At 57.7% G+C, this 8,289-nt stretch overlaps 1 pseudogene; it reads left to right on the forward strand.

The window, feature by feature from the left end:
- Window positions 1-333: 333 nt before the first annotated feature.
- LOC121163454 lies at window positions 334-6,279 on the forward strand (annotated as a pseudogene).
- The last annotated feature ends 2,010 nt before the right edge of the window (window positions 6,280-8,289 follow it).

An 8,289-nucleotide genomic window follows, 5' to 3' on the forward strand; every position in this document is an offset into this window, starting at 1 on the left:
ACGACCCAAGGTGGGTCGGGACTCAGGGTCAGGACTGGTGAGGGTGCGTCGGGAGGAGGAGTCGGACCCGTGGGCGCTTCGGAAGGTGAGGTAGGGACCCGTGGGCACTTCCAGAGGTGAGGTAGGGACCCGTGGGCGCTTCAGGAGGTGAGGTAGGGACCCGTGGGCGCTTCAAGTAGTGAAGCAGGGACCTGTGGGCGCTTCGGGAGGTGAGGTAGGTACCAGTGGGCGCTTCAGGAGGTGAGGTAGGGACCCATGGGCACTTCAGGACATGAGGTAAGGACCTGTGGGCGCTTCGGGAGGTGAGGTAGGGACCCGTGGGCTCTTCAGGACATGAGGTAAGGACCTGTGGGCGCTTCGGGAGATGAGGTAGGGACCTGTGGACGCTTCGGGAGGTGGAGTCAGACCCGTGAGCGCTTAGGGAGGTGAGGTAGGGACTCGTCGGTGATTCAGGAGGTGCAGTAAGGACCCGTGGGCACTTCGGGAGGTGAGGTAGGGACCCACGGGCGCTTAGGGAGGTGAGGTAGGGACCCACGGGCGCTTAGGGAGGTGAGGTAAGGACCCACGGGCGCTTAGGGAGGTGAGGTAGGGACCCGTGGATGCTTTGGGAGGTGAGGTAGGGACCCACGGGCGCTTAGGGAGGTGAGGTAGGGACCCACGGGCGCTTAGGGAGGTGAGGTAGGGACCCGTGGGCGCTTTGGGAGGTGAGGTAGGGACCCGTGGGCGCTTCAGGAGGTGCGGTAGGGACCCGTGGGCGCTTCGGGAGGTGAGGTAGGGACCGGTGGGTGCTTCGGGAGGTCAGGTAGGGACTCGTCGGTGATTCAGGAGGTGAGGTAAGGACCCGTGGGCGCTTCGGGAGGTGAGGTAGGGACCCATGGGTGCTTCAAGAGGTGAGGTAGGGACCTGTGGGTGCTTCGGGAGGTGAGGTAGGGACCTGTGGGCGCTTAGGGAGGTGAGGTAGGGACTCGTCGGTGATTCAGGAGGTGAGGTAAGGACCCGTGGGCGCTTTGTGAAGTGAGGTAGGGACCCGTGGATGCTTCAGGAGGTGCAGTAGGGACCCGTGGCTGCTTCGGGAGGTGAGGTGTTTTGGGTAGGCTCTGGGTACACAGAGGCCCACGGCCTCTAAGAAAATCCTACCACTTTGCTCATGACCATCCTCGTGGGACTGAACCTGTGGAAGCTAAGCATTTTCGGTGACCCGTAGGGTGCGGCACCATGAGTTGCACAGGCATCTTGGGGTTTTAGAAATGGTCAAGTGCCCCGGATCGCGCTGGGGGCCTCCCCCAGGAAACAGAACCAAGTTCCTCTTGCGGAAGAGGGAGGCTCAGGCAAGTCAGGTGACTGGGGGCAGGCTCTGGAGGAACAGTTAAGTCTGCCGGGGATCCCATGTGTCATAGTGAGGTACCTGGGTTCAAGCCCGGCCCCCAACTGCACCCTGGGAGGCAGCGGGTGATAGCTCAGGTGGTCGGTCTGTGTCGCTCACGTGGGAGATCCATACTGTCACCTGGCTTTGCAAAGCCCCTTGAGGATATCTGGGGAGTAAACTAGCAGGAGTTGTACTCTGCCCCCACCTGACTCCAATTACATCAGTAATAGTGTTGACAAAGAGGTGGACTAGTGCTGGTCACTCTCCCGTGGGGTCACCCTCTCAGGATTCAGACTTTTTGTGGTGGAGGGCAGCAGGAGATTTTGCAGGCGTGTGGTCCTTGGCCGTTCCCAGGTGGGCACTGCAGCTGATCTGGCATGGAGGTTGCAGTGTGGCCTGCTGTGTGCACACGGTCTGATCATGGTCTTTGTTGGCAGAGTGGCACAATGCAGAGCTTCATGATGCTGAGGGAGCTTGGGAACACTCACGGGCAGGCTCCAAGATGACCTCACCCAGGTGCAGCCTTTGGTTTCTGCCATTCTGATCAGCCACCTGTGCCTGCACCTGCTGGACAATGCAAATGTGGCCCTGGTGTGTACCCATGTCCTGGCCCAGCAGGAACAGCAACAGGCAGCCTGCCGGTTTCTGAAGGTACATGCGGGCTCAGCAGCCAGTGGAGTGAGGGGCTGCCTAGGGAGGCACAGGGTGCACCATTGAAGCATTATCCATGTGCCGGGAGCTAGCAATGAGTTGCTGGCCCACATCTCACAGGCCAACCCCTTAGGGCTGCCTGGGAGCCCTAGGAGGTGAGGTAGAGGTGTTTCATACAAAGATTAATCCCGGTGATTCTCACTTGAGTGAGTTACAGGCAGCTTGGGAATCTGAGTACTGGATGTGCATCAAGTGGTGCCAGCTCATAAACACAGCAGGTGGAGTGAAACCTGTTCTGGCTTTGGAGCGCTGACAGTGATCAGATGGCCAGGTACTCCCATCATCACCCCGGTCCCCAGTCTGGTGGCACCTGGAATCCCTTTCCTGGACATCAAGGTCTGCCCTGCATTGCTGGGAAGTGTCTTATGGTTCTTCTCCACCTGTGGGGCTGCCTGTGGCTTTGTTGCCAGAAGAATGTTAGGTTTGTGTCGGGGTGTGGCCCTGATTGTGCTGGGTGAGCACTCTGAATTGCTTCCCGTGAACCGAGCTGTGCTCCATTCCGGGGAACCTCTGCCGGCAGGGCTCCCATAAGGGCCAGGGAGTGCAGTAGGGCTTGGTCAGGATGCTCGGCTCCCTCTGAGGGGTCCTGTCCACTCTGCTGGCCTCTCAGAGCTAGTGTGCAGTCTTTGCTTGACATCCGAAGCTGCAGATGAAACCTTAGTGTGAGCCTAGGCTTACAGCTTCTTGCTCCTCCCCAGGCTCCATCTCCTGGTTCCGGTCTCCCGTCCTGACCTTTGCCTAACCCTGACCCTGACCCTGACCCCAGCTTGTTCTGAAGCAGTGCTTCCTACCATCCTCAACACTCTCTTCTAGGCACCTCTCAGTATGTCATTCCCTCTGCAGGAGGCCAAGGCCTTGCTCTGTGCAGTTGATGCCTCCCTGGCCGCCTGATGTCACTTGTTCCAGGTTCTAGCTTGTGTCTGTTTATTTATTCCCCACTGTAGCCCTCAGCACTGCTAACCGTGGGTCCATCCAGACCTGGTTCTTCCTACCAACATGTGGCTTTAGTGGACCCTCCTTGACAGGGTTGTCGGGTGCCAGGAGGCAGCCGTGAGCTGGTGCAGCTCTGGAACGACATTCACTCCCCTGGCCAGGAGGAAGCTGGGTGTGGTTGCGCTGAACCAAAGGCAGAAATCCCGCTGCAGGCAGAGGTACTGCTGGGCTTTAGTTCTGTGTGTCAGGGGACCCTGGGGGGTTGGTCATGGCCTTACGCACGTGTATTTTCTGTTTCTGAGTGCTCTCCACACACCCCATGGCCGCTGGGGGGAGAAGAGATGGCCTGTACCACAGAGACTTGCTTGCAGGGAGGCCAATGTGAGGCAAGTCCTTCGAAGTCCAGCAGTCAGTGAGCCTGGGACCGCTAGGGCTGTATGACCCACCACACAGAGGCTGACAGCCTGCCAGTGGAAGCCCAGCAGAGGCAGCCACTTGGTGACCAGTGTGGGGTGGCATCCTGTCACTCAAGCTGTTTGGGGAGCACACCTTGGGTCTGGATGCTGGGGTACTCTAGGCTCTGCTTTCCTGCAGGTGGCACTGATATCAGAGCACAAAGCATAGTGGATCCATCATCGCTAGCAGGCAGGTCTCTGCAGAGACCGTGGTCTGAGGGGGCTGCGCTGTGGGGAGGGGCTTCTTCAGTGTTGGTAGTGCAGGTCTGTCCCAGCCTTGGAAGGAGACCCTGCCTGAGGGATGGTGGTGGTCTTGTGGGCACCAGTGTTTAAGGTTTAAGGGGTGTCCACTGGTTTAAGGGGTGTTCCCAGTCTTTGGAAAATGTAGCAGTGACCTTCGCCTGTAACCATAGAGACAGGTGGTGTCTGGGTTTTCACCTGCCAAGAGATCCTGGGGCTGTGTTCTGATGGTGCTGGCTGACCCTGAGGGCTATCAGGAGGGGGCGTGTCTCCTGGGGGCTCAGACATTGCCCAAGACCCAAATCATGGTCCAAGAACAGCTGTATTCAGTAAAGAGGGAACAGATCCCAGGGCTTTTGGTCCTGGGTGGGAACCAGGAGTGTGGTGGTTCTTGTTAAGGCACACAGGGCAGGGGTCGGGAGAGAGGTTCCAGGGAGATGAGCTGCATTTGGGATGTGTAAGGTGCCCAGTGCATTATATGTATGTCCACATAGGCTTTGGAGCTGAAGGCGATATTTGTCTTTAGTAGAAATGTAGACACATTCAGTGGTGGGGAAAATCTGTGACCAACTGGGACATGTCCCCTGCCTAGCTCCAGGAGGCTTCAATCTCAGGAGTAGTGCTGGGGATGTTGTCCAGTGGCCTGAGCAGCCTAGCTACTCCTCATACCCCCTGCAGTGGTCAGCTGAGGAGTGGCCGGGGGTGAGGGGAAGTGCGGGGTGTGGCATGCAGAGAAGGAAGTCTAGGGTGATAAAGGAGAACAGCAGTGACCCTCTGCTGCCCGTGGTGAGGGGAGGAGCTGGCTCAGGGACCCTGGGTGAAGCTAGAGAAGTTTTACTGGGAGAGCCCTGACTGAGGCAGCAGCCGGAGGGCTGGGGGCAGGTGAGAGCCGCCAGAATGTTTACCAGCCCCGATGCCTCTGGTGCAAGAAACACTTGAATTGGAGTGGAATCTGGGTAGTCCTTAGGGAGGCAGGGGAGTGGGAGCCAACACACAGACCTTCAGCTGCAGCCTCATTGCCAGGTGTCCCCATGTATTTGAGGGGCGCAGTGGGCTGGCAGGTACCCTGGGGGCCACTAGTGATAACTCAGTGAACTCAGTGTGGGGGTGGGGCTGCACAGAGAGATGGGTGGGAAGGCCGAGGACTTTGCCTCAGAATTCCCACATGGAGACAGGGAGGACAGGACACATGGAAAAGCCATGTGGAAAAGCGAAAATGCGGGGGTGGGAACCCAGATTCTGGAGCCCTCTTTGGGTCTTGGGACTGAGCTCCTCGCCGTGGCCTGCAGGTGTGTAGGTTAGATGCTGATTTTCACTTGTGGGGCAGCATTGCCTCAGAAATGTTGCTGTCACGGGGCAGGGGACCGCTGGGCCCCCTCACTGTGCTGGTATCTCCTCCAGGAATCCCCCGCCCGCAGGCCTCTGCCTGGATGGTCTCAAGAGTCGGAACTTCCCCAGAGAGGTCCACCAGAGGCTGGAGGAATTTGCCTGAGGTGTGAGCATCTACCCCAGCAAGGCTCAGTGGGTAAGAACAGGTGGAAGACTTACCTCTTCCTCAACTGCCTGTCCCTGGGCCTTTGCCCCCACACCTGTTCTTTATCCTCTTGTGGGAGGGCGTACCCGTGCCTAGTCTACAGAGGGCACTCCCAGGCATCTTCTGAGGTTCCCAGTGTGGTTGTAGGCGTGCAGGCCAAGAGGGTATTACTGGGTGAGGATTGAGCGTAGGAGCATTGGTCCACAGTGCCTGGTTCCTGCTCCCTCGGCAAATCCCTCCTGCAGTCCAATGGCTCCTCCTGGTGGCCTCTCCTGTCAGCTGCTTACTGGGCTGGGTACCCCTCTCTGCTGGCACTTTGGCTCAGGGTCACCCCATGTGTGGGGTGCATGGTGCTGGGGGTGGTGACTGCACAGACCGGGCCCCTCCCGAGGTTCAGGACACTGCGGGCCTGCTCTACAAGGCCTGCTGAGGCTCGGCTCCCTACGAGGCTTGGCCTGGTCTGGCTCCTGAACTGAGGCTGGGCCTGGAGGTGTTGTGCCTTCTCTAAGCAGGTGGCTAGGAGAGGCCCTGGTCAGCCACCAGCGCAGCGGGTGCCAATTCTGCTGCCTTTGGAGAGGTCAGCTTGGTTTCTGTGGAAGTGTGGGCACGAACCAGGAGTGGACAGTTAGTTGTGCTGTTTTCAGACAGGAGAGTTTGGCTTTGGAGACAAGCTTGACTGCAAAGCACATCTCCAACTGGTTTGTTAAGCACAGGCAGCGCCGAAGGTCCCAGCTCCAGCATGTGCAGCCAGCCCAGCTGGTGGTGGCCGAAGACCCCAGTGCAGAGGAGAGGCATCTGGACCTCTGGCGTCCATGGTCCGGTGAGTGTCCCCAAGGTCCTAGCATCACGGTATCTGGGGGGTTGCTTTCTGACAAGCCCCCAACCCCCTTGTTGCATTGACTGTTACAGGACGTTGGAACAGGGGCACTGTGGCTATAGGTGCAGAGCTCACCAATGTTCAACACAGGTCGGACCTCACCTGGTGGCCAGCTAATGTTGACGGTAGAGAGTCAGACTGTGCCGAGGACTGGTGTAGATGAGACTGTAGGTGCCCCTCGTGTGTCCATGTTACCACGTGGAGATAGATGGGCATCGGTGTGGGGATCAGGGAGTAGATGGGGTCTGGGAACAGCTCACAGCCAGGATGGACGACCCAGTGACCACACCCTGCTTTGCTTGCTGGGAGGGAGGCTGAGACAGGGTCACGAAGCCTGTCCTTCCCTCTGGTTTTTCCAGACCAGCACGGGGAAGGTGTACTGGGGAGGGTGGTGTGAGGTGCAGGGTGAGGAGAGCCTGCAGGGACCTGGGCCTGAGCAGACCCAAACCTTAGTTTTGTATCCTAAGGACTAACAAGGCAGTTATCGGTTGTGGTTGCGATGGTTTTTCCTCAGAGACTGAGTCTTTGTGTTGCCACCCCAGCTAGCTGTGCTGGACTATGTGACTTCCTCCACTCAGTCATCTTCGTGTCCTCTGTGGGCTGAACTTGGTTTCTCTGCAGGAATTGCTGCCCTGTGCAGCGACAGTCAGCAGAGTGTGTACCTGGAGCAGGGCCCTGGCTCAGGCAATGGAGAGGCAATCCAGGTTGAAGGTTTCCTGATGACACAGCCCCTCAGGCCAGCTTCTGACTTCTCTCTCCCCCAGAGGTAAGAGCCCCGGTCTCAGGCTGAGTTGATGCCTGGCGTGTCGATGGGCATCAGGAGCTGAGACTTCGGAAATCCATTCTCCAAGACCTTCTTGAGCCCCAGAAACCTTTGCTGTCATTTTCCCCAAGCAAAGACAGTCCATTCCTAAGTAGGATCAAGACCTGATTATTCTCTGAGTCATAGCATTTTTTAAAAAATGTTTTTATTTATTGGAATGGCAGACATACAGAGAAACGGAGAGACAGAGGATCTTCTGTCCACTGGTTCACTCCCCAAGTGGCCACAGTGGCCAGAGCTGAGCTGATCAAAAGCAAGGAACTTCTTCTGAGTCTCCCATCTCCTTCACACCCCAGTCACTCCTGTCTCCTTGCTCCCAGCTTCTGCTGGAGCCTGTTCTGACCTCTCACAGGTGCCCTCTGTGACTAACGAGTGACTTTGCTGGATGTGTCCTGTTCTGTTAGCTGTACAGCCATGAGGGTCCTGGAAAGAGCACCATGTGTGATGTATGTCAAGCCCTTAGAGCGGCTCCTGATAGGGCCTTTCCCCACCTGTTGCTTCAAAATAGGGCCTTGCCTCACACCCCCTTGTCTAGCCCTCCAGATCTGCTGCCAGCCTCACCCACCTTCCTTGACTCTGGGTCTGCTATGGAGCTAAGCCAGCACCTGTCCCCAGCCAGGTGAGACCTTCCTACAAGCTCTGGGATATGTGAACCCCAGGTCACACGCACTCAGCCAGTGCTGTTGGTGGGGATTTAAAGTGGGCAGAGAGGAACAGGCTGTTGGTGGGCTAGGAGCTGGAATGTGGCATGCTGTGGGGCAGTGCTACCTCCCGAGTTCATGTATGGGTCTATAGGTGCCAGTTTTCCAGGTGGGAAGGCAGCTTCTGTGTGTAAGTCCATGTTTTGTTCCGCCCCGCAGGTGCAGTGCTTTAGTGGCCAAGCTTGGTGAGATGCTTTCTGGGGAGCCAAGATGCTCCTGGAGTTCTCAGGTGGGCAGCCTCGGCTGAACTGTCCCTCTGGAGCCAGGCCAGTCCCCAGGACAATGAGGTGTGTCCAACACAACCAGTTGCAGTGTTCTGGATGGAATGCAAAGGGTCCTGTTGGATGCCAAGAGCTGCTTAGCTCGCAGCCACGTGTGAACAGTTTGGTTGGCAGCTCCTCGTGTTGGGGAATACATCTGGGAAATGTTGGTGCAGCAGCTGGAGGTGGATCTGTCCACTGAGGATAGACTGAGCTGAGGCTCCCTGGATTTGTGCAAAGGAGGACAGTCCACTGCAGCTGCTCTCACCTTTCCAGCTCCAGGCCAGGTGCCCCCATGCAGGTAGCTGTGTGAGGAAGGCCTGGCAGGTGACCTTGCTAACTGCCTTGTGCCTCTGAGTACTGGGGTTTTCTGCAGGGTGGAACAGGGC

This window comes from Ochotona curzoniae, unplaced genomic scaffold (genome assembly GCF_017591425.1).
Source record: "Ochotona curzoniae isolate NIBS_2020 unplaced genomic scaffold, NIBS_Ocur_1.0 contig_622, whole genome shotgun sequence".
Taxonomy (NCBI): Eukaryota; Metazoa; Chordata; class Mammalia; order Lagomorpha; family Ochotonidae; genus Ochotona; species Ochotona curzoniae.